This window comes from Bombina bombina, chromosome 2 (genome assembly GCF_027579735.1).
Source record: "Bombina bombina isolate aBomBom1 chromosome 2, aBomBom1.pri, whole genome shotgun sequence".
In the NCBI taxonomy this organism is placed as follows: domain Eukaryota; kingdom Metazoa; phylum Chordata; class Amphibia; order Anura; family Bombinatoridae; genus Bombina; species Bombina bombina.
Window position 1 is genome coordinate 352981801 of NC_069500.1, and position 27066 is coordinate 353008866.

Below are 27066 nucleotides of genomic sequence, written 5' to 3' on the forward strand. Positions count from 1 at the left end.
AAAAAAAAAACTTTTTTGACTGTGAAACATCAGTCTGCTAGTGTAATCTAATTGCAGTTGCCTGCCTGCCAGCGTGTGTGCCAGGCCCACTTGCTAAGTGCCACCACTCATATCTGTTGTAACAGTAGTGTAAATTTTTTTTTAAAAACTTTTTTGACTGAAACATCAGTCTGCTAGTTTAATCTAATTGCAGGTGCCTGTCTGCCAGCGTGTGTGCCAGGCCCACTTGCGAACTAGTGCCACTACTCATATCTGTTGTAACAGTAGTGTAAATTTAAAAAAAAAAAAATTTTTACTATGAAACATCAGTCTGCTAGTGTAATCTAATTGCAGTTGCCTGCCTGCCAGCGTGTGTGCCAGGCCCACTTGTTAACTAGTGCCACCAGTCATATCTGTTGTAAAAGTAGTGTACATTTAAAAAAAAAAAAATTTTGACTGTGAAACATCAGTGTGCTAGTGTAATCTAATTGCAGTTGCCTGCCTGCCTGCCAGTGTGTGTGCCAGGCCCACTTGCCAACTAGTGCTACCACTCATATCTGTTGTAACAGTAGTGTAAATTTAAAAAAAAAAAATTTTTTACTGTGAAACATCAGTCTGCTAGTGTAATCTAATTGCAGTTGCCTGCCTGCCAGCGTGTGTGCCAGGCCCACTTGTCAACTAGTGCCACCACTCATATCTGTTGTAACAGTAGTGTAAATTTAAAAAAAAAAAAACTTTTTTGACTGTGAAGCATCAGTCTGCTAGTGTAATCTAATTGTAGTTGCCTGCCTGCCAGCGTGTGTGCCAGGCCCACTTGCTAACTAGTGCCACCACTCATATCTGTTGTAACAGTAGTGTAAATTTTTTTAAAAAAAAAAACTTTTTTGACTGTGAAACATCAGTCTGCTAGTGTAATCTAATAGCAGTTGCCTGCCTGCCAGCGTGTGTGCCAGGCCCACTTGCCAACTAGTGAAACAAACTCATATCTGTTGTAACAGTAGTGTAAATTTAAAAAAAAAAAACTTTTTTGACTGTGAAACATCAGTCTGCTAGTGTAATCTAATTGCAGTTGCCTGCCTGCCAGCGTGTGTGCCAGGCCCACTGGCCAACTAGTGCCACCACTCATATCTGTTGTAACAGTAGTGTAAATTTTGTAAAAAAAAACTTTTTTGACTGTGAAACATCAGTCTGCTAGTGTAATCTAATTGCAGTTGCCTGCCTGCCAGTGTGTGTGCAGGGCCCACTTGCCAACTAGTGCCACCACTCATATCTGTTGTAACAGTAGTGTACATTTAAAAAAAAAAAAATTTGACTGTAAAACATCAGTCTGCTAGTGTAATCTAATTGCAGTTGCCTGCCTGCCAGCGTGTGTGCCAGGCCCACTTGCCAACTAGTGCCACCACTCATATCTGTTGTAACAGTAGTGTAAATTTTGTAAAAAAAAACTTTTTTGACTCTGAAACATCAGTCTGCTAATGTAATCTAATTGCAGTTGCCTGCCCGCCAGCGTGTGTGCCAGGCCCACTTGCCAACTAGTGCCACCACTCATATCTGTTGTAACAGTAGTGTAAATTTTGTAAAAAAAAAACTTTTTTGACTGTGAAACATCAGTCTGCTAGTGTAATCTAATTGCAGGTGCCTGCCTGCCAGCGTGTGTGCCAGGCCCACTTGCCAACTAGTGCCACCACTCATATCTGTTGTAACAGTAGTGTAAATTTTGTAAATAATTTTTTTTTTTGACTGTTAAACATCAGCCTGCTAGTGTAATCTAATTGCAGTTGCCTGCCTGCCAGCGTGTGTGCCAGGCCCACTTGCCAACAAATGCCACCACTCATATCTGTTGTAAAAGTAGTGTAAATTTTTTTAAAAAAAAACTTTTTTGACTGTGAAACATCAGTCTGCTAGTGTAATCTAATTGCAGTTGCCTGCCTGCCAGCGTGTGTGCCAGGCCCACTTGCCAACTAGTGCCACCACTCATATCTGTTGTAACAATAGTGTAAATTTAAAAAAAAAAAACTTTTTTGACTTTGAAACATCAGTCTGCTAGTGTAATCTAATTCTAGTTGCCTGCCTGCCTGCCTGCCTGCCTGCCAGCGTGTGTGCCAGGCCCACTTGCCAACTAGTGCCACCACTCATATCTGTTGTAACAGTAGTGTACATTTTTTAAAAAAAACTTTTTTGACTGTAAAACATCAGTCTGCTAGTGTAATCTAATTGCAGTTGCCTGCCTGCCAGCGTGTGTGCCAGGCCCACTTGCTAAGTGCCACCACTCATATCTGTTGTAACAGTAGTGTAAAAATTTTTTAAAAAACTTTTTTGACTGTGAAACATCAGTCTGCTAGTTTAATCTAATTGCAGGTGCCTGTCTGCCAGCGTGTGTGCCAGGCCCACTTGCCAACTAGTGCCACCACTCATATCTGTTGTAACAGTAGTGTAAATTTAAAAAAAAAATTTTTTTTACTGTGAAACATCAGTGTGCTAGTGTAATCTAATTGTAGTTGCCTGCCTGCCAGTGTGTGTGCCAGGCCCACTTGCCAACTAGTGCCACCACTCATATCTGTTGTAACGGTAGTGTAAATTTAAAAAAAAAAACTTTTTTGACTGTGAAACATCAGTCTGCTAGTGTAATCTAATTGTAGTTGCCTGCCTGCCAGCGTGTGTGCCAGGCCCACTTGCCAACTAGTGCCACCACTCATATCTGTTATAACAGTAGTGTAAATTAAAAAAAAATTTTTTTTACTGTGAAACATCAGTCTGCTAGTGTAATCTAATTGCAGTTGCCTGCCTGCCAGCGTGTGTGCCAGGCCCACTTGTCAACTAGTGCCACCACTCATATCTGTTGTAACAGTAGTGTAAATTTTGTAAATACATTTTTTTTTGACTGTGAAACATCAGCCTGCTAGTGTAATCTAATTGCAGTTGCCTGCCTGCCAGCGTGTGTGCCAGGCCCACTTGCCAACAAATGCCACCACTCATATCTGTTGTAAAAGTAGTGTAAATTTTTTTAAAAAAAACTTTTTTGACTGTGAAACATCAGTCTGCTAGTGTAATCTAATTGCAGTTGCCTGCCTGCCAGCGTGTGTGCCAGGCCCACTTGCCAACTAGTGCCACCACTCATATCTGTTGTAACAATAGTGTAAATTTAAAAAAAAAACTTTTTTGACTTTGAAACATGAGTCTGCTAGTGTAATCTAATTCTAGTTGCCTGCCTGCCTGCCTGCCAGAGTGTGTGCCAGGCCCACTTGCCAACTAGTGCCACCACTCATATCTGTTGTAACAGTAGTGTACATTTTTTAAAAAAAAACTTTTTTGACTGTAAAACATCAGTCTGCTAGTGTAATCTAATTGCAGTTGCCTGCCTGCCAGCGTGTGTGCCAGGCCCACTTGCTAAGTGCCACCACTCATATCTGTTGTAACAGTAGTGTAAATTTTTTTAAAAAAACTTTTTTGACTGTGAAACATCAGTCTGCTAGTTTAATCTAATTGCAGGTGCCTGTCTGCCAGCGTGTGTGCCAGGCCCACTTGCCAACTAGTGCCACCACTCATATCTGTTGTAAAAGCAGTGTACATTTAAAAAAAAAAAAAATTTGACTGTGAAACATCAGTGTGCTAGTGTAATCTAATTGCAGTTGCCTGCCTGCCAGTGTGTGTGCCAGGCCCACTTGCCAACTAGTGCCACCACTCATATCTGTTGTAACAGTAGTGTAAATTTTAAAAAAAAAAACTTTTTTGACTGTGAAACATCAGTCTGCTAGTGTAATCTAATTGTAGTTGCCTGCCTGCCAGCGTGTGTGCCAGGCCCACTTGCCAACTAGTGCCACCACTCATATCTGTTGTAACAGTAGTGTAAATTTAAAAAAAAAAAACTTTTTTGACTGTGAAACATCAGTCTGCTAGTGTAATCTAATTGTAGTTGCCTGCCTGCCAGCGTGTGTGCCAGGCCCACTTGCTAACTAGTGCCACCACTCATATCTGTTGTAACAGTAGTGCAAATTTTTTTAAAAAAAAACTTTTTTGACTGTGAAACATCAGTCTGCTAGTGTAATCTAATAGCAGTTGCCTGCCTGCCAGTGTGTGTGCCAGGCCCACTTGCCAACATATCTGTTGTAACAGTAGTGTAAATTTTGTAAAAAAAAAACTTTTTTGACTGTGAAACATCAGTCTGCTAGTGTAATCTAATTGCAGTTGCCTGCCTGCCAGCGTGTGTGCCAGGCCCACTTGCTAAGTGCCACCACTCATATCTGTTGTAACAGTAGTGTAAATTTTTTTTAAAAAACTTTTTTGACTGAAACATCAGTCTGCTAGTTTAATCTAATTGCAGGTGCCTGTCTGCCAGCGTGTGTGCCAGGCCCACTTGCCAACTAGTGCCACCACTCATATCTGTTGTAACAGTAGTGTAAATTTTAAAAAAAATTTTTTTTTACTATGAAACATCAGTCTGCTAGTGTAATCTAATTGCAGTTGCCTGCCTGCCAGCGTGTGTGCCAGGCCCACTTGTCAACTAGTGCCACCACTCATATCTGTTGTAACAGTAGTGTAAATTTAAAAAAAAAAAAACTTTTTTGACTGTGAAGCATCAGTCTGCTAGTGTAATCTAATTGTAGTTGCCTGCCTGCCAGCGTGTGTGCCAGGCCCACTTGCTAACTAGTGCCACCACTCATATCTGTTGTAACAGTAGTGTAAATTTTTTTTAAAAAAAAAACTTTTTTGACTGTGAAACATCAGTCTGCTAGTGTAATCTAATAGCAGTTGCCTGCCTGCCAGTGTGTGTGCCAGGCCCACTTGCCAACATATCTGTTGTAACAGTAGTGTAAATTTTGTAGTGTAGTGTAAATTTAAAAAAAAAAACTTTTTTGACTGTGAAACATCAGTCTGCTAGTGTAATCTAATTGTAGTTGCCTGCCTGCCAGCGTGTGTGCCAGGCCCACTTGCCAACTAGTGCCACCACTCATATCTGTTATAACAGTAGTGTAAATTAAAAAAAAATTTTTTTTACTGTGAAACATCAGTCTGCTAGTGTAATCTAATTGCAGTTGCCTGCCTGCCAGCGTGTGTGCCAGGCCCACTTGTCAACTAGTGCCACCACTCATATCTGTTGTAACAGTAGTGTAAATTTTGTAAATACATTTTTTTTTGACTGTGAAACATCAGCCTGCTAGTGTAATCTAATTGCAGTTGCCTGCCTGCCAGCGTGTGTGCCAGGCCCACTTGCCAACAAATGCCACCACTCATATCTGTTGTAAAAGTAGTGTAAATTTTTTTAAAAAAAACTTTTTTGACTGTGAAACATCAGTCTGCTAGTGTAATCTAATTGCAGTTGCCTGCCTGCCAGCGTGTGTGCCAGGCCCACTTGCCAACTAGTGCCACCACTCATATCTGTTGTAACAATAGTGTAAATTTAAAAAAAAAACTTTTTTGACTTTGAAACATGAGTCTGCTAGTGTAATCTAATTCTAGTTGCCTGCCTGCCTGCCTGCCAGCGTGTGTGCCAGGCCCACTTGCCAACTAGTGCCACCACTCATATCTGTTGTAACAGTAGTGTACATTTTTTTAAAAAAAACTTTTTTGACTGTAAAACATCAGTCTGCTAGTGTAATCTAATTGCAGTTGCCTGCCTGCCAGCGTTTGTGCCAGGCCCACTTGCTAAGTGCCACCACTCATATCTGTTGTAACAGTAGTGTAAATTTTTTTAAAAAAACTTTTTTGACTGTGAAACATCAGTCTGCTAGTTTAATCTAATTGCAGGTGCCTGTCTGCCAGCGTGTGTGCCAGGCCCACTTGCCAACTAGTGCCACCACTCATATCTGTTGTAAAAGTAGTGTACATTTAAAAAAAAAAAAATTTGACTGTGAAACATCAGTGTGCTAGTGTAATCTAATTGCAGTTGCCTGCCTGCCAGTGTGTGTGCCAGGCCCACTTGCCAACTAGTGCCACCACTCATATCTGTTGTAACAGTAGTGTAAATTTTAAAAAAAAAACTTTTTTGACTGTGAAACATCAGTCTGCTAGTGTAATCTAATTGTAGTTGCCTGCCTGCCAGCGTGTGTGCCAGGCCCACTTGCCAACTAGTGCCACCACTCATATCTGTTGTAACAGTAGTGTAAATTTAAAAAAAAAAAACTTTTTTGACTGTGAAACATCAGTCTGCTAGTGTAATCTAATTGTAGTTGCCTGCCTGCCAGCGTGTGTGCCAGGCCCACTTGCTAACTAGTGCCACCACTCATATCTGTTGTAACAGTAGTGCAAATTTTTTTAAAAAAAAAACTTTTTTGACTGTGAAACATCAGTCTGCTAGTGTAATCTAATAGCAGTTGCCTGCCTGCCAGTGTGTGTGCCAGGCCCACTTGCCAACATATCTGTTGTAACAGTAGTGTAAATTTTGTAAAAAAAAAACTTTTTTGACTGTGAAACATCAGTCTGCTAGTGTAATCTAATTGCAGTTGCCTGCCTGCCAGCGTGTGTGCCAGGCCCACTTGCTAAGTGCCACCACTCATATCTGTTGTAACAGTAGTGTAAGTGTACATTTAAAAAAATAAAAACTTTTTGGACTGCTTTTTTGTGTAAGGCTCACAGCGTATACTGCGCCCACTTGCCCAGTGCCACCACTCATATCTTGTTTAATAGTAGTGTAAGTGTACATTTAAAAAAAATGACAGGCAGAGGCAGGCCACCCCGCAGGTGCCGTCGTGGTCGTGGTGCTGTGATTCCCTTTGGCCGTAGAATAATGCCCAGTGTTCAGAGGCCACGTCCCATGAACTCGAAAAGTTCTGAGGAGGACATAGTTGACTTTTTAACACAGGACACCCAATCTTCTATAGCTTCCGCTCCGAACCTTGACGCACCATCCTCCTCCAGCTTATCTTCGGGCACCTCTCAAGTTACCACCACTCGCCCGCCTGCCGCCACCACCAACACTAGCACCACAGCCGCTTCACTAGATGTGTCAGAGGAGTTTTTTACACATCAGTTGGAAGAAATGAGTGATGCGCAACCATCATTGACAGAGGCTGTAGATAACAGTGATATGTCTCAGTCAGGCAGCATTACATACATGGACGTACGGTGTGATGATGATGATGTTGTACCCGCTGCTGCTTTCTTTGTTGATTTGTCAGATACAAGTGAAGCGGTTGATGATGACGATGCATCCGTGGATGTCACGTGGGTGCCCGCTAGAAGAGAAGAAGAACAGGGGGAAAGTTCAGATTGGGAGACAGAGAGGAGGAGGAGGAGACGAGTTGGAAGCAGGGGAAGGTCGTCGCAAGGAGCTAGTGGCACAGCCAGACAGCATGCATCGGCACCCGTGGTCAGCCAGACAGCACGCCAATCAACGCATGCTGTTGCCACCACCAGAATGCCGTCATCGCAGAGCTCAGCAGTGTGGCATTTTTTTTGTGTGTCTGCCTCTGACAACAGCGATGCCATTTGCAACCTGTGCCAAAAGAAACTGAGTGGTGGGAAGTGCAACACCCACCTAGGTACAACTGCTTTGCGAAGGCACATGATCGCACATCACAAACGCCTATGGGATCAACACATGAGTAGAAGCAGCACACAAACTCAAAGCTGCCATCCTCCTCCTGGTCCAGCATCTTCAGCCACGTCAACCACTGCTGTCCTCCTTGCCCCCTCTCAACCATCCGCCACTCCGTCTCTCTTCCGGAGCAGTTCCTGCTCATCTGCCCACAGTCAGGTGTCTGTCAAGGACATGTTTGAGCGTAAGAAGCCAATGTCACAAAGTCAGCCCCTTGCCCGGCGTCTGACAGCTGGCTTGTCTGAACTCTTAGCCCGCCAGCTTTTACCATACAAGCTGGTGGAGTCTGAGATGTTCAAAAAATTTGTAGCTATTGGGACACCTCAGTGGAAGGTACCTGGCTGAAATTTCTTTTCACAAAAGGCAATCCCCAACCTGTACTCGATTGTGTGAAAGGAAGTAATGGCATGTCTGGCACACAGTGTTGGGGCAAGGGTCCATATGACCACTGATAGCTGGTCTGCAAAGCATGGTCAGGGCAGGTATATCACCTACACTGCGCATTGGGTAAACCTGCTGACAGCTGCCAAGCATGGAATGCGTGGCTCTGCAGAGGAGGAGTTGGTGACACCGCCATGACTTGCAGGCAGGCCTGCTGCCACCTCCTCTACTCCTCCTACTCCATCCTCTTCCATAACCTCCTCAGCTGAGTCCTCTTCTGCTGCTGCGTCTTGCTCCACATCAACAGCACCCCCCCCAGCTCCGCAGGTACTATTCCACATCCCGTATACGGCAGTGTCACGCCGTCTTGGGGTTGACTTGCCTGAAAGCAGAGAGTCACACCGGACCAGCACTCCTGTCCGCCCTGAACGCACAGGTGGATCAGTGGCTGACTCCGCACCAACTGGAGATCGGCAAAGTGGTTTCTGACAACGGAAGTAATTTGGTGGCGGCATTGAAATTGGGCAAGTTGACACATGTGCCGTGCATGGCACATGTGTGTAATCTGATCGTCCAACGCTTTGTGCATAAGTACCCAGGCTTACAGGACGTCCTGAAGCAGGCCAGGAAGGTGTGTGGCCATTTGAGGCGTTCCTACACGGCCATGGCGCACTTTTCCGATATCCAGCGGCGAAACAACATGCCAGTGAGGCGCTTGATTTGCGACAGCCCGACACGTTGGAATTCAACACTCCTAATGTTCGACCGCCTGCTCCAACAAGAAAAAGCCGTTAATGAGTATTTGTATGACCGGGGTGCTAGGACAGCCTCTGCGGAGCTGGGAATTTTTTTGCCACGTTACTGGGCGCTCATGCGCAATGCCTGTAGGCTCATGCGTCCTTTTGAGGAGGTGACAAACCTAGTCAGTCGCACCGAAGGCACCATCAGCGACATCATACCATTTGTTTTCTTCCTGGAGCGTGCCCTGTGAAGAGTGCTGGATCAAGCCGTAGATGAGTGTGAAGAGGAAGAGGAAGAGTTGTGGTCACCATCACCACCAGAAACAGCCTTATCAGCATCGCTTGCTGGACCTGCGGCAACGCTGGAAGAGGATTGTGAGGAAGAGGAGTCAGAGGAGGAATGTGGCTTTGAGGAGGAGGAGGAAGACCAACCACAACAGGCATCCCAGGGTGCTCGTTGTCACCTATCTGGTACCCGTGGTGTTGTACGTGGCTGGGGGGAAGAAGATACCTTCAGTGACATCACTGTGGACGAGGAACGGGACATGAGTAGCTCGGCATCCAACCTTGTGCAAATGGGGTCTTTCATGCTGTCGTGCCTGTTGAGGGACCCTCATATAAAAAAGCTGAAGGAGAACGACCTGTACTGGGTGTCCACGCTACTAGACCCCCGGTATAAGCATAAAGTGCCAGAAATGTTACCGAATTACAACAAGTCGGAAAGGATGCAGCATTTCCAAAATAAATTAAAAAGTATGCTTTACACAGCGTATAAGGGTGATGTCACAGCACAACGTGAATCTAACAGGGAAAGAGCTGAAAGTAATCCTCCGACTCCCACAACCATGCCGGCAAGGACAGGACGCTTTACAGATGTGTTGTTGATGGAGGACATGCAGAGCTTTTTAACTCCTATGCATCGCCACAGCCCTTCGGGATCCACCCTCAGAGAACGACTCGACCGACAGGTAGCAGACTACCTCGCCTTAACTGCAGATCTCGACACTCTGAGGAGCGATGAACCCCTTGACTACTGGGTGTGCAGGCTTGACCTGTGGCCTGAGCTATCCCAATTTGCAATAGAAATTCTGGCCTGCCCCGCTTCAAGTGTCCTGTCAGAAAGGACCTTCAGCGCAGCAGGAGGTATTGTCACTGAGAAGAGAAGTCGCCTAGGTCAAAAAAGTCTAGATTACCTCACCTTTATTAAGATGAATGAGGGATGGATCCCGAAGGGACTGACATTGGGCGATACATTTGAGTAAAAAAAGCCTGATGACATGAGCTGCCTTGGGCTAAAAATGGTCCACACGCTGCTGTATTTTATCTTCAAATGCCGGATGACTTACGTGACTTATCCGCCACCAACTAGGGTTCAAGCCGCAATGTTTTAGGGCACTTTCTGCCTGGGAAACAAACATCAATTTTTCTGGCCGCTGCTAAAGCCTAATTTTTCTGGCCTCTGGTGCTGCACTGTGGCTTCAAAAACAAAACAAAAAAAAGACACTTAACAGGATTAAACTGATAGGAATAGTACTACTTAACACACCACTCCTATCTGGTGGCACATTAGATTGCACGCGCAGTGCCCCAAATTTGAAGTAGGATGACCGACCAAGCATCTTTTTCCATCTCCCGGTTCCTAAAATCCATGCCATATACACATCCCCTGATAGGGGACACCGCAGTGGAAGGTACCCGGCTGAAATTTCTTTGCACAAAAGGCAATCCCCAACCTGTACTTGATTGTGCAAAAGGAAGTAACCTTACCATGGGTCCCAGACCGCACGTCTTGTAATTCTCTGTCTGGGAAATTATATATCTATCAAATCTATCTATTTATCTATCTATCAAATCTATCTAACTATCAATCGTATCTATCAAATGTATATTGCATCTATTGATCTATGTAATCTATGTATCTATCTATCAAATGGCCGTCGGACAAATGGCCGTCGGCTAAAAGTCTGGCCACAATTGCACGTGCAGTGCCCCAAATTTGAAGTAGGAGGACCGACCAAGCATCTTTTTCCATCTCCCGGTTCCTAAAATCCATGCCATATACACCTCCCCTGGCGCCGCAACTGCCTCTGGGAACCTTACCATGGGTCCCAGACAGAGAATTACAAGACGTGCGGTCCCAGACCGCACGTCTTGTAATTCTCTGTCTGGGAAATTATATATCTATCAAATCTATCTATTTATCTATCAAATCTATCTAACTATCAATCATATCTATCAAATGTATATTGCATCTATTGATCTATGTAATCTATGTATCTATCTATCAAATCTATCTCGTGGCCGAACTGAAATGTGACAGCCACTTGTGTTTTGGCCAAATGTCCGTCGGCCAAATGTCCGTCGGCTAAAAGTCCGGCCACGATTGCACGCGCAGTGCCCCAAATTTGAAGTAGGAGGACCGACCAAGCATCTTTTTCCATCTCCCGGTTCCTAAAATCCATGCCATATACACCTCCCCCGATAGGGGAAGTAACAGGTATTAAACTGATCAGAATAGTACTACTTAACACACCACTCATATCTGGTGCCACAGTAGATTGCATGCGCAGTGCCCCAAATTTGAAGTAGGAGGACCGACCAAGCATCTTTTTCCATCTCCCGGTTCCTAAAATCCATGCCATATACACGTCCCCTGGCGCCGCAACTGCCTCTGGGAACCTTACCATGGGTTCCAGACTGCACGTCTTGTAATTCTCTGTCTGGGAAATTATATATCTATCAAATCTATCTATTTATCTATCAAATCTATCTAACTATCAATCATATCTATCAAATGTATATTGCATCTATTGATCTATGTAATCTATGTATCTATCTATCAAATCTATCTCGTGGCCGAACTGAAATGTGACAGCCACTTGTGTTTTGGCCAAATGTCCGTCGGCCAAATGTCCGTCGGCTAAAAGTCCGGCCACGATTGCACGCGCAGTGCCCCAAATTTGAAGTAGGAGGACCGACCAAGCATCTTTTTCCATCTCCCGGTTCCTAAAATCCATGCCATATACACCTCCCCCGATAGGGGAAGTAACAGGTATTAAACTGATCAGAATAGTACTACTTAACACACCACTCATATCTGGTGCCACAGTAGATTGCATGCGCAGTGCCCCAAATTTGAAGTAGGAGGACCGACCAAGCATCTTTTTCCATCTCCCGGTTCCTAAAATCCATGCCATATACACCTCCCCCGATAGGGGGAGTAACAGGCATTAAACTGATCAGAATAGTACTACTTAACACACCACTCATATCTGGTGCCACAGTAGATTGCACGCGCAGTGCCCCAAATTTGAAGTAGGAGGACCGACCAAGCATCTTTTTCCATCTCCCGGTTCCTAAAATCCATGCCATATACACGTCCCCTGGCGCCGCAACTGCCTCTGGGAACCTTACCATGGGTCCCAGACCGCACGTCTTGTAATTCTCTGTCTGGGAAATTATATATCTATCAAATCTATCTATTTATCTATCAAATCTATCTAACTATCAATCGTATCTATCAAATGTATATTGCATCTATTGATCTATGTAATCTATGTATCTATCTATCAAATCTATCTATCTCGTGGCCGGACTGTTTTGTGACAGCCACTTGTGTTTCGGCCAAATGTCCGTCGGACAAATGTCCGTCGGACAAATGGCCGTCGGCTAAAAGTCCGGCCATGATTGTACGCGCAGTGCCCCAAATTTGAAGTAGGAGGACCGACCAAGCATCTTTTTCCATCTCCCGGTTCCTAAAATCCATGCCATATACACCTCCCCCGATAGGGGGAGTAACAGGTATTAAACTGATCAGAATAGTACTACTTAACACACCACTCATATCTGGTGCCACAGTAGATTGCACGCGCAGTTCCCCAAATTTGAAGTAGGAGGACCGACCAAGCATCTTTTTCCATCTCCCGGTTCCTAAAATCCATGCCATATACACGTCCCCTGGCGCCGCAACTGCCTCTGGGAACCTTACCATGGGTCACAGACCGCACGTCTTGTAATTCTCTGTCTGGGAAATTATATATCTATCAAATCTATCTATTTATCTATCAAATCTATCTAACTATCAATCGTATCTATCAAATGTATATTGCATCTATTGATCTATGTAATCTATGTATCTATCTATCAAATCTATCTATCTCGTGGCCGGACTGTTTTGTGACAGCCACTTGTGTTTCGGCCAAATGTCCGTCGGACAAATGGCCGTCGGACAAATGGCCGTCGGCTAAAAGTCCGGCCATGATTGTACGCGCAGTGCCCCAAATTTGAAGTAGGAGGACCGACCAAGCATCTTTTTCCATCTCCCGGTTCCTAAAATCCATGCCATATACACCTCCCCTGGCGCCGCAACTGCCTCTGGGAACCTTACCATGGGTCCCAGACTGCACGTCTTGTAATTCTCTGTCTGGGAAATTATATATCTATCAAATCTATCTATTTATCTATCAAATCTATCTAACTATCAATCGTATCTATCAAATGTATATTGCATCTATTGATCTATGTAATCTATGTATCTATCTATCAAATCTATCTTTCTCGTGGCCGGACTGTTTTGTGACAGCCACTTGTGTTTCGGCCAAATGTCCGTCGGACAAATGTCCGTTGGCCAAATGGCCATCGGCTAAAAGTCCGGCCACGATTGCACGCGCAGTGCCCCAAATTTGAAGTAGGAGGACCGACCAAGCATCTTTTTCCATCTCCCGGTTCCTAAAATCCATGCCATATACACCTCCCCCGATAGGGGGAGTAACAGGTATTAAACTGATCAGAATAGTACTACTTAACACACCACTCATATCTGGTGCCACAGTACATTGCACGCGCAGTGGCCCAAATTTGAAGTAGGAAGACCGACCAAGCATCTTTTTCCATCTCCCGGTTCCTAAAATCCATGCCATATACACGTCCCCTGGCGCCACAACTGCCTCTGGGAACCTTACCATGGGTCCCAGACCACACGTCTTGTAATTCTCTGTCTGGGAAATTATATATCTATCAAATCTATCTATTTATCAAATCTATCTAACTATCAATCGTATCTATCAAATGTATATTGCATCTATTGATCTATGTAATCTATATATCTATCAAATCTATCTATCTCGTGGTTGTGCAAATGGACTGTTTGCGGTTGTTTGCGGGGCGTTACACGGGGAGTTTGGTCTGTCACTGTGAGGCGGGCGTAACCCTTACACTACCTGATCGATACAACATCATACCTGATGTTTTAAAGCACGTTATTCCAAACAATTTAGGAATGTTAGGTGATTTATGCCCTTTATGGCTTAAAACCAGACTCTGCATCAACTATGTAATTTTCCGTGGGAGTTTTGCCATGGATCCCCCTCCGGCATGCCACAGTCCAGGTGTTAGTCCCCTTGAAACAACTTTTCCATCACTATTGTGGCCAGAAAGAGTCCCTGCTGGTTTTAAAGTTCGCCTGCCTATTGAAGTCAATGGCGGTTCGCCCGGTTCGCCGGTTCGCGAACAGTTGCGGAAGTTCGAGTCCACCGTTCGCGAACCGAAATTTTTAGGTTCGCGACATTACTAATGATACACTGACGTAGTTTTCTCCAGAAAGGGCATCAGTAAAATCTTGAACTTGCCCCAGTGCCTTACTCACAGATTCAAGAACATCAGTGTCCTGCCATTGAGGAACCAGATGTCTGTTTTTTCTGTCTGCAGAGAGAACCTGAGTCAATGCTCTCTGTTGCTCTAAAACTCTCTCTATCATCTTTTGTCTTGAGCTTCACCTTGTTGGGCACTCTGTTATAAGTGAATGTTTTGGCAGTTGAAGTTCTTCCTGGGCTTGAGTTAATGCCACCTTCTTTTTCCAGCTGTGTGAGAAATGGTAAACAATTTTCTTGCATAAGCCTGTGGCTCTAGAAATGTGAGGCTCATCTTTCACTGCATTTTCAATTGCAAGATATAACCTGTGCCCAAAACATTGTAGTCTTGTCCATTTATTCAGAGCAACAGCCTTGATGATGTTTGTGCCATTGTCTGTGGTGATTGATACTTGTTTATCCTCACAGAGTCCCCATGAGGCCAAAGCTTCTCTCAAACATTGTGCTAAATTCTCTACAGTGTGGTCAGAAGGAAAGTATGATGTTTGCAAACATACAGCCAGATTACGAATTTTGCGTTATGAGTGGCTCACTAATAACTTTCAAGTTATTTCCACCACTCACCTTTAATAGCGTTGCTATTACAGGTTTGCAAAAACCCGGCGTTTGTGGGCGATATGGCTGCGTTGAGCTCCATACCGCACACAAATACCAGTGCTGCTTTGACATGCTCGTGCATGATTTCCCCATAGACATCAATGGGGAGAACCGGCTAAAAAAAAGCCTAACACCTGCAATGACGGAGCGTAAAGCTCCGTAACACAGCCCCATTGATGTCTATGGGGAAAGAAAATGTATGTTTAAACCTAACACCCTAACATAAACCCCACGTTTAAACACCCCTAATCTGCCGCCCCCGACATCGCTGCCACCTACATTTTACTTATTAACCCCTAATCTGCCGCCCCCAATGTTGCCCCAGCCACTATACTAAAGTTACTAGCCTCTAAACCTCTGGCCTCCCACATCCCTAACACTAAATAAATATATTAACCCCTAAACCTAACCCTAAGTCTAACCCAAACCCTAACACACCTAACTTTAATATAATTAAAATAAATCTAAATAAAACTTACTATTATTACCTAAATAATACCTATTTAAAACTAAATACTTACCTGTAAAATAAAACCTAAGCTAGCTACAATATAAAAAATAGTTATATTGTATCTAGCTTATGTTTTATTTTTATTTTTTCACAGGTAAGTTTGTATTTATTTTAACTAGGTTGATTAGTTAGTAAAAATAAATACAAATTTACATGTGAAATAAAACCTTACCTGTCTTACAGTTAAACCTAACATTACACTAAAATTAAATAAATTAAATTAAAAAAATAAATTTATTTAAATTACAAAAAATAATAAACATTAAATTACACAAAATAAAAAAGAAATGATAAAAAAAACAACGAATTTCTCCTAATCTAATAGCCCTAACAAAATAAAAAAGCCCCCAAAATAAAAAAAACCTAGCCTACGCTAAACTGCCAATAGCCCTTAAAAGGGCCTTTTGCGGGGCATTGCCCCAAAGAAATCAGCTCTTTTACCTGTAAAAAAAAATACAAACAACCCTCCCCAACAGTAAAACTCACCACCCACACAACCAACCCCCCCAAATAAAAATCTACCTAAAAAACCTAAGCTCTCCATTGCCCTGAAAAGGGCATTTGGATGGGTATTGCCCTTAAAAGGGCATTCAGCTCTTTTACATGCCCAAACCCTAAGCTCAAAATAAAACCCACCCAATAAACCCTTAATAAAACCTAACACTAACCCCCGAAAATCCACTTACAGTTTTGGAAGACCGGACATCCATCCTCATCCAGCCGGGAGAAGTCTTCATCCAAGCAGCAAGAAGTCCTCAACGAAGCCGAGAGAAGTCTTCATCCAAGCGGCAAGAAGTCGTCCTCCAGACGGGCAGAAGTCTTCATCCAGATGGCATCTTCTATCTTCATCCTTCCAACGCGGAGCAGCTCCATCTTCAAGACATCTGCCGTGGAGCATCCTCTTCATACTGTCCCAGCCATACACTGAAGGTTCCCTTTAAGGGACATCATCCAAGATGGCATCCCTTGAATTCCGATTGGCTGATAGAATTCTAACAGCCACTCAGAATTAAAGGGTAAAAAATCCTATTGGCTGATGCAATCAGCCAATAGGACTGAGCTTCAATCCTATTGGCTGATCCAATCAGCCAATAGGATTGAGCTTGCATTCTATTGGCTGATTGGAACAGCCAATAGAATGCAAGCTCAATCCCATTGGCTGATTGCATCAGCCAATAGGATTTTTTACCCTTTAATTCCGATTGGCTGATAGAATTCTAGAATTCTATCAGCCAATTGGAATTCAAGGGACGCCATCTTGGATGACGTCCCTTAAAGGGAACCTTCAGTGTACGGCTGGGACCGTATGAAGAGGATGCTCTGCGCCGGATGTCTTGAAGATGGAGCCACTCCGTGTCGGAAGGATGAAGATAGAAGATGCTGTCTGGATGAAGACTTCTGCCCACCTGGAGGAAGACTTCTCCCAGCTTCATTGAGGACTTCTTGCCGCTTGGATGAAGACTTCTCCCGGCTGGATGAGGATGGATGTCCGGTCTTCCAAAACTGTAAGTGGATCTTCGGGGGTTAGTGTTAGGTTTTATTAAGGGTTTATTGGGTGGTTTTTATTTTGATCTTAGGGTTTGGGCATGTAAAAGAGCTGAATGCCTTTTCAGGGCAATGGGGAGCTTAGGTTTTTATAGGTAGGTTTTTATTTGGGGGGTTGGTTGTGTGGGTGGTGGGTTTTACTGTTGGGGGGTTGTTTGTATTTTATTTTTTTTTTACTGGTAAAAGAGCTGATTTATTTGGGGCAATGCACTGCAAAAGGCCCTTTTAAGGGCTATTGGCAGTTTAGTTTAGGCTAGGGGTTTTATTATTTGGGGGGGGGGGGTTTATTTTGATAGGGCTATTAGATTAGGTGTAATTAATTTAAATATTTGATCATTTCTTTTTTATTTTTTGTAACTTAGTGGGGGTTTTTTTGTAATTTAGTTAATTGTATTTCATTAATGCAATTTATTTAATTTTAGTGTAATGTTAGGTTTAAGACAGGTTAGGTTTTATTTCACAGGTCAATTTGTATTTATTTTAACTAGGTAGTTAGTAAATAGTTAATAACTATTTACTAACTAATCAACCTACTTAAAATAAATACAAACTTAACTGTGAAATAAAAATAAAACATAACCTAGAAACAATATAACTATTAGTTATATTGTAGCTAGCTTATGTTTAATTTTACAGGTAAGTATTTAGTTTTAAATAGGAATAATTTAGGTATTAATTGTAATTTTTATTTGGAATTATTTTAATTATGTTAAATTTACTGGGTGTTAGGGTTAGGGTTATGTTAGGGTTAGACTTAGGGTTAGGTTTAGTATAGTGGTGGCGACATTGGGGGCAGCAGATTAGGGGTTAATAAGTGTAGTTAGGTTGCAGCGATTTTGGGGGCAGCAGATTAGGGGTTAATAACAGTAATGTAGGTTGCGGCGATGTTAGGGACAGCAGATTAGGAGTTAATAAGTGTATGTAGGTGGCGACAACATTGGGGCAGCAGATTGGGGTTAATAATAATTAACTAGTGTTTGTGATTCGGGAGTATGGCGGTTTAGGGGTTAATATGTTTATTATAGTGGCGGCGATGTCCGGAGCGGCAGATTAGGGGTTAATAATTTTATTTTAGTGTTTGCGATGCGGGAGGGCCTCAGTTTAGGGGTTAATAAGTATTTATGGGTGTTAGTGTACTTTTTAACACTTAAGTTATAAATTTTTATGGTACAGCTTTGTAACGTAAAACTCATAACTACTGACTTTCAGGTGGCGGTACAGATCTTGTAGTTATAGGTTGTACCGCTCACTTTTTGGCCGGACAGGCAAACTCGTAATCCCGGCGCTATGGAAGTCCTTTTTGAAAGGTGCGGTAGTTACGTTGCGTGACGGCCAAAAAGGTGTGCGGTACAGTTACAACACCTGTAATACCAGCGTTAGTGAAAAAGAGCCATAACGTAATCTAGCTGATAGACGTTTGATCTCAAAATCATCATTGATGAAGTGTACGGTTAAACTCATATATGGCTCCATTGTTTGGCTTGACCACATATCTGTTGTTGTTGCATAGTATTTCAATTGATTTATCTCAAATTCAACTATAGCTTTGCATTTTGCATACCTTTCTGGGATTGCAACTACTGAGAAGTAATTGCAAGATGGCATTTGGTATCTATTGTCAAGTGTGTGTATCATTCTTTTGAAGCCTTCTTTACTAACCGTGTATGCAGGCACCATGTCTTTGCATATATAATATGCAATAGCGTTGGTTATTTCTCTATGCCTTTTTGAGGTCTTCCCTATGTGGTGCTGTGTTTGCAAATGCCTTTATGATTGATTGCTGCTGCTCAACTTTAGGTTCACAGCTTGTTTGTGTTGTCTTTTCTCTACCAGGGTTTTTTTTTTGCCATACATAGTTCAAAGATTTCCTTATGCCGCTGTTTAAGGTGCTGGAACAGGTTTGATGTACTAGTTCGTTTTGCTGCAACACTCGTTCCACAAGTTTTGCAGATTACTTGGTTCTGTTTCACATCCTCTTTTCTGAATCCAAAATATTCCCAAACAACTGATGTTGAATTTTTCTTTGGCACCAACAATTCTGTAGCAACATTAACATCATTTTCATCATCATCATCGTTATTGTTGGACATGGACAGCTCATCAGAACTCATCTTGAATTTTATGTACCACGCACACAATACTAGCTGGCACAAAAAATGAGGAGATTATACTATCGCACACACTGCCAATATCCGTAGGGTCAGGTGTCACTGGCAACCGTGGCACAATGAGAGACTACACCACAGTCTTGCACTTGAATACGACAGAGAACTATTGAATGGCCTTGATAATGCAGTTAGCTTAGCTCTCATGATGCTAGTATAGCTGCTTCAAGTTGCAGAGATGACGCAGCGGAAGCAGTCTTAAAAACGCTTCTTAAAGATTTTTGATTAGAATCTCACAATTTATTTTGATTAATAATTAAAGAATGGATGATATGCTTCTGCTGCAATTAAGACAAGAGACCACAGGCTTGCACTTAAAAGTCTTGAATATAAAGAGAGGACAACAATGTGCTATATGATGCAGTCACCTTGATTGAAGAGAAAACACAGGCTAGCTGCACTTGAATATAAAGAAGACAATGATGGGCTTGATTAAGCTGTCACCTTGATTGAAGAGAGAACACAGGCTTGCTGCACTTTAAAGAAGAAAAAGATAGGCTGATAATGCTATGATGCAGTCACCTTGATTAAAGAGAAGTAGAGAACACACTGGCTTGCTGCACTTGAATATAAAGACAACAATGGGATTGATGATGCAGTCACCTTGATTGAAGAGAACACAGACTAGCTGCAATTGAATATAAAGAAGACAACGATGGGCTTGATTAAGCAGTCAGTGCACCTTGATTGAAGAGAGAACACAGCCTTGCTGCACTTTAAAGAAGAAAAAATAGGCTGATAGTGCTATGATGCAGTCACCTTGATTGAAGAGAAGTAGAGAACACTGGCTTTCTGCACTTGAATATAAAGAAGACAACAATGGGCTCGCTTGATTAAGCAGTCACCTTGATTGAAGAGAGAACACAGTGGCTTGCTGCACTTGAATATAAAGACAACAATGGGATTGATAATACAGTCACCTTGATTGAAGAGAACACAGGCTAGCTGCACTTGAATATAAAGAAAGAATACAACAATGGGCTTGATGATGCAGTGACATCACCTGGATTGAGACTAGAGACAAGAGACCACAGGCTTGTACTTGAAATGATTTGAATATAAACTTTAAAGACAGCAAAAATGGGGTTGCTCATATTCATGTTTATTTGAGACTGAGGCTACACTGGCTTTTACTGGAGGAGACTGAGCTTGCAGTTGTAGAATACACTGGCTCTGGAGGACTGACCTTGCTGTTGCAGAAAACACTGGCTTTGGATGACTGGCCTTGCTGTTGTAGAAGACACTGGCTGAATGGCTGACCTTGCTGTTGTAGAAGACACAGGCTTTCAGAGTTGCAGTGCACCTGCAGGATGACTTTGCTATTGTAGAAGAAGAAACAGGCTGCACTAGGATGTGGGTGACATTGCTGTTGTAGAAGAAGAAACAGGCTACAGGATGTGTGGATGACCTTGCTGTTGTAGAAGAAGAAACAGGCTGCAGGATGTGTGGATGACCTTGCTGTTGTAGAAGAAGAAACAGGCTGCAGGATGTGTGGATGACCTTGCTGTTGTAGAAGAAGAAACAGGCTGCAGGATGTGTGGATGACCTTGCTGTTGTAGAAGAAGAAACAGGCTGCAGGATGTGTGGATGAACTTGCTGTTGTAGAAGAAGAAACATGATGCAATCTGGAACCACAGCTGTTGGCTGACTTTGGTGAACTTGAGTAGACGACACACAGGCACTGTCAGGCAGTATTTGCTGTTGGTTGAACAATGAATATAAAGGATTTTTAGAATAAGGTGGTGGTGGAAGGGAGACAAGTTTTATTTTTTGGAAAGACATACGGCTAGATTTAGAGTTTTGTCGGTAACGACCCGCGTAGCTAACGCTGGCTTTTTTCTGGCTGCACCTTTTAAATACCTCTGGTATTGAGAGTTCACAGAATGGCTGCATTAGGCTCCAAAAAGGGAGCTTACAGGCATATTTAACGCCACTGCAACTCTCAATACCAGAGTTGCTTACGGACGCGGCCAGCTTCAAAAACGTGCTCGTGCACGATTCCCCCATAGAAAACAATGGGGCTGTTTGAGCTGAAAAAAAACCTAACACCTGCAAAAAAGCCGCGTCCAGCTCCTAACGCAGCCCCATTGTTTCCTATGGGGAAACACTTCCTACGTCTGCACCTAACACTCCAACATGTACCCGGAGTCTAAACACCCCTAACCTTACACTTATTAACCCCTATTCTGCCGCCCCCGCTATCGCTGACCCCTGCATATTATTATTACCCCCTAATCTGCCGCTCCGTACACCGCCGCAACCTACATTATCCCTATGAACCCCTAATCTGCTGCCCCTAATACCGCCGACCCCTATATTATATTTATTAACCCCTAATCTGCTCCCCACAACGTCACCTCCACCTGCCTACACTTATTAACCCCTAATCTGCCGAGCGGACTGCACCGCTATTATAATAAAGTTATTAACCCCTAATCCGCCTCACTAACCCTATAATAAATAGTATTAACCCCTAATCTGCCCTCCCTAACATCGCCGACACCTAACTTCAAACATTAACCCCTAATCTGCCGACTGGAGCTCACCGCTATTCTAATAAATGTATTAACCCCTAAAGCTAAGTCTAACCCTAACACTAACACCCCCCTAAGTTAAATATAATTTAAATCTAACGAAATTAATTAACTCTTATTAAATAAATTATTCCTATTTAAAGCTAAATACTTACCTGTAAAATAAATCCTAATATAGCTACAATATAAATTATATTTATATTATAGCTATTTTAGGATTTATATTTATTTTACAGGTAACTTTGTATTTATTTTAACCAGGTACAATAGCTATTAAATAGTTAAGAACTATTTAATAGCTAAAATAGTTAAAATAATTACAAAATTACCTGTAAAATAAATCCTAACCTAAGTTACAATTAAACCTAACACTACACTATCAATAAATTAATTAAATACAATATCTACAAATAAATACAATGAAATAAACTAACTAAAGTACAAAAAATAAAAAAGAACTAAGTTACAAAAAATAAAAAAATATTTACAAACATCAGAAAAATATTACAACAATTTTAAACTAATTACACCTACTCTAAGCCCCCTAATAAAATAACAAAGCCCCCCAAAATAAAAAAATGCCCTACCCTATTCTAAATTACTAAAGTTCAAAGCTCTTTTACCTTACCAGCCCTGAACAGGGCACTTTGCGGGGCATGCCCCAAAGAATTCAGCTCTTTTGCCTGTAAAAAAACACATACAATACCCCCCCCAACATTACAACCCACCACCCACATACCCCTAATCTAACCCAAACCCCCCTTAAATAAACCTAACACTAAGCCCCTGAAGATCTTCCTACCTTATCTTCACCATACCAGGTTCACCGATCGATCCAGAAGAGCTCCTCCGATGTCTTGATCCAAGCCCAAGCGGGGGGCTGAAGATGTCCATGATCCGGCTGAAGTCTTCATCCAAGCGGGAGCTGAAGAGGTCCATGATCCGGCTGAAGTCTTCTATCAACGGCATCTTCAATCTTCTTTCTTCCGGATCCATCTTGCAGACCTCCGACGCGGAACATCCTGCTGGCCCGACGGACTACCGAAGAATGAAGGCTCCTTTAAGGGACGTCATCCAAGATGGCGTCCCTCGAATTCCGATTGGCTGATAGGATTCTATCAGCCAATCGGAATTAAGGTAGGAATATTCTGATTGGCTGATGGAATCAGCCAATCAGAATCAAGTTCAATCCGATTGGCTGATCCGATCAGCCAATCAGATTGAGCTCAAATTCTATTGGCTGTTCCGATCAGCCAATAGAATGCGAGCTCAATCTGATTGGCTGATCGGATCGGCCAATCGGATTGAACTTGATTGGAAAAGTCGCGGCTGAAAAGTGAGCGTTAGACCCTTTCCTGACTGACTCCAAATACCGGCGGTAGCCTAAAACCAGCGTTAGGAGCCTCTAACGCTGGTTTTCACGGCTACCGCCAAACTCTAAATCTAGGCCGTAATAAATTAATGAAATGTAGTAAAAAAAAAAAAAATTTTTTTTTTTACTTTGATGTCCCTCCCAGTCCATTACTGTTTCTGACTGTGTTTTTTCATTGTTGTCAACAACACAGTCAGAAACAGTAATGGACTGGGAGGGACATCAAAGCAAAAAAACACTTTTTTTCTACATTTAATTAATTTATTTTGTGTTCTGAATCAAGAGCAATAGAGCATGGCATGCCATGTTATTTTAAGCAACATTTGAAATTAAATTGACTTATATTTTATTAGCTTAGCTATTTTTTTTTTTCTTAAACACAATTAGTTACGTGTACTTAGGGCTGCTATTTTGTGGCTGCACAATGCACATGGACAGTTAATATGGCATTGCAGACTTGACACAATTAATGCATTGCTTGCACATTTAAGCATCATGCTAATTTTGATATTTTTGCTCACCAAAATGCATTAATGATTTGTTATTGTTGTAGCACTAGCCTAGCATCAATTATAAAAAAACAATCTGACTTGCATTAATTGCAGAGGATGAGCTACAATAAAAAATTATTAGAGAGGGGGCGGAGCCAAGTGCCGACAGAGATGGCCGCTTAAGAGAAAAGCTCTGCACAAGGATCAACAAGAAAGAGCCTAAAGCATATAACCACAAAATATAATTATGCTGAAAAGTTGAGCGATAAATGATTAAATCTGCCAGCTATACGGAGACACCAATTGTATAAATATTTTAGGGCTGTAGTCCAGTGATCTACTTATCATCTGAACTGAACAGGACTGAAAACATGCAACGGCACTGACTGTGTTGGCCTGGTTCTAATAATTCTACAGGGCTCAAAGCTGCTCTCATCGTGTTCAAAACTACCAAGTATCTGGCAGACGATGGAGCCTTCTACATTTTTCACAGCATTGGCTGACTTACTGGACACGCACCACGTGAGACTCCTGGAATCTATAGAAGAAGCATTTTGCTCCCCTATTCAAGACACGGCAGGCACAGATTCAGCCTCAACCGGGATGTTTATTGAGATGGCCCCAGAGAGTCTTGACTGCAGTCAGGGAGTAGCGTTAAAGGAATCAGTGGAGACGTCACTAGGCACGAAGGATAGCCCTTCAGAATCACCATGTGTGGCACTCTGTGGTCTGCCTTCCTCCTATGTTTGTATACCCGCTCACCCCCTTGGGGAACAGTTGGAGCAAGCCAAAGCCAGTGTCATAAATTATGCGAGCATAAAAGCGGATCAATACATACAGGATTCTCCTGACAACAGAAGTTTCACAATGCAAGGCTGGAGCGAGGTTGGACATTTACTATCCCGATACCTAATGCATCACTCTCTCTCACCACTCTATAGACAGGCTGACTTCAAGCGCAGCATTGGATAGACCGGTAAGACGTCGGAACATCGCTATATGGAGTAAGCCCTCATTTGCAAGAGTCTGATAAGGAGTTTTGCTTGATGTATACAGGATTGCCGAACTTGATGAAACTGACGGAAGCAATTGAGAATGTTTTCAGATCACTTATGTTCTAAAGTTGTGTTGTTTGGTGTTTTTCTATATAGTTACTATTTAATCTCTCTGGCTGCAGTCTGGAACCCTCTGTTTTAGCATACTAATTGCCCGCTATCTCTTATTATAGCTTTATTCCCATTTACATATCAGTTATCCCTTGTAGGATTTATACATGTAGGAGAGTTAACAGTTTTATGTGAGATGTACTCATACTGGCACAAGAGATTCAGATTGAGGATTAGTACACATTACTGATTTTTCCTATATACTTTTCATATAGGGCATGCAATTTTAAACAACTTTCCAATTTACTTTTATCATCAAATTTACTTTGTTCCCTTGGTGGTATTTTTTAAAAGCTAAATCTAGCTAGGCTCAAACTGATTTCTAAACCGTTGAAAACCGCCTCTTAGCTCAGAGCATTTTGAAAGTTTTTCACAGTTAGACAGTGTTAGTTCATGTGTGTCATATAGATAACACTGTGCTCACTCCCGTGAAGTTATTTAGGAGTCTTCACTGATTGACTACACTGCATGTCTGTCAAAAGCACTTAGATAAGGAGGCTGTCTGCAGAGGCTTAGATACAAGATAATCACAGAGGTAAAAAGTATATTAATATATATATTATGCAAAATGCATATTATGCAAAAACGGGGAATGGGTAATAAAGGGATTATCTATCTTTTTAAATAAGATTTTTTTTGGTGTAGACTGTCCCTTTAACAAACTTGTTGGGCTTACCTCCCCTTTTAGTTATTGCCACTTGTCCAATGCATGTCTTACAAGGACACAACATGTTTTTTTTTTTGTTGTTTTTCTCTAGCCTCCCACTAAGTAATTTGCTGTCTCCCATATATACTAGACAATTCTATTTCATGACTGGTCATGTTAAACCCCTCATTCTTAGTAATTCACTAACAGTGGGAATGCTCACTAAGTAAAAATATTGGGTTACATTTTTTATGTTTGGGCTAGACAAATAATTATTTTTTTAAAGCCATATTTTAGGCTAGTAGTTTGCATTCGTGATCGTCTGTTATGTCTAATTTATATTTTGCACAATGTGCTTGACGGTTCTTGGATTTGATCTTTACATATCTGCTATTTAATAAGCCATATAGACCTATACCACTTAAGGTACCTGCATAAAAATAAGTCACACAACAGTACATGGCCTTATATTAATATCTTTTGATTGAAGATGTAATTGCCATTTCCCACCACTGGAGGAGAGTCAAGGTTCACTTACAACTTGTACACAACATCGTTATGTGCTTTTACAGTTCATTCTCCCTTTTCTCCCTTTACTACTCTTGTTCCCTTCAGGTCTCCCAGTCCTGAATTTATGGAGCTGCTACCCACAGGCACATTATACATTTTTATTTTCTCAACCTAAGTTACTGTTAAACTCTTCACTCAGTGGTGGAACATTTCTGCTTTTTCAGGGGATTGCTTTGTTCTTATGTTTTACTTACATGTTTCAAGGTTAGGGATTGATATGTATACCCTAATCACTGGGTTAATGTAAGGGGATATATGAGTACATGTTACATTTGCTCGCAATACAGTCCAACTAGCCCAATCTGAGTACCAAACGCTACCTGCTCAACAATGTTTTTTTTTTTTTGGTTGAGGTTTCAGTGTAAAGATCCTAGCCACATGTTGTGCTATTTTATTTTTTTAGCCCAGATTTTGGTTACCTTCTTCCTTGATAAGGGTGGGTTTTAGTTTTACCTACTCTAAACCCCATTCAACGTTAGATATAGGACGGCATTGTTGGGATCACCCTACCAATGTTCAGCTAAACACTATCTGTACTTTGTTAACTTACATTTTTCTATGGGGGTTAAACCCACAGAGCTCAATATATTATTCTTTAGTCATGGACGTTGGTGTTTATACATGTATAGTTTATCTGTTGTTGGGCGTAGGGCCCACACCCAAACAATCTGATTTCTCAATATTATTACAGACATAACTATAGTTATGCAGAACCATCGCAGTCCATACTATATATTGCGCTGATATGAACACACTGAGGCAACGCTACGTTTTCAGAAGAGACCCTAGCCTTTTATTGCATTCTGAGGTTATATACATTTTGATCTCCAGATCTCCACCCTTCAAGTATTAGTACTCAAACAGATATAGCATAACAAGCCCACTGGTATCCCTTTTATTAATAGGCCCTACAAGAGTTATTGTTTCAAGGTAAACTCTCAGAATTAATATTCCCGGCACTATTTAAACCTACCCTTTATTCTGTCCTGTAATAACCTTGCAGTCCCAAAATCTAATGGTATATATATCTATTGGCATGGGCTCATCAAATGTAAATTTTTCCTAGTAAACCGCCTTTACTCCAGACGTATAATAGTTCGATCTTTTAGTCCCTGCAATCCACCACAATTAAACCACCACCCCCCCCCCCCCCCCCCCCTACGTAATGAGTCTCCTAGATTGGGAGG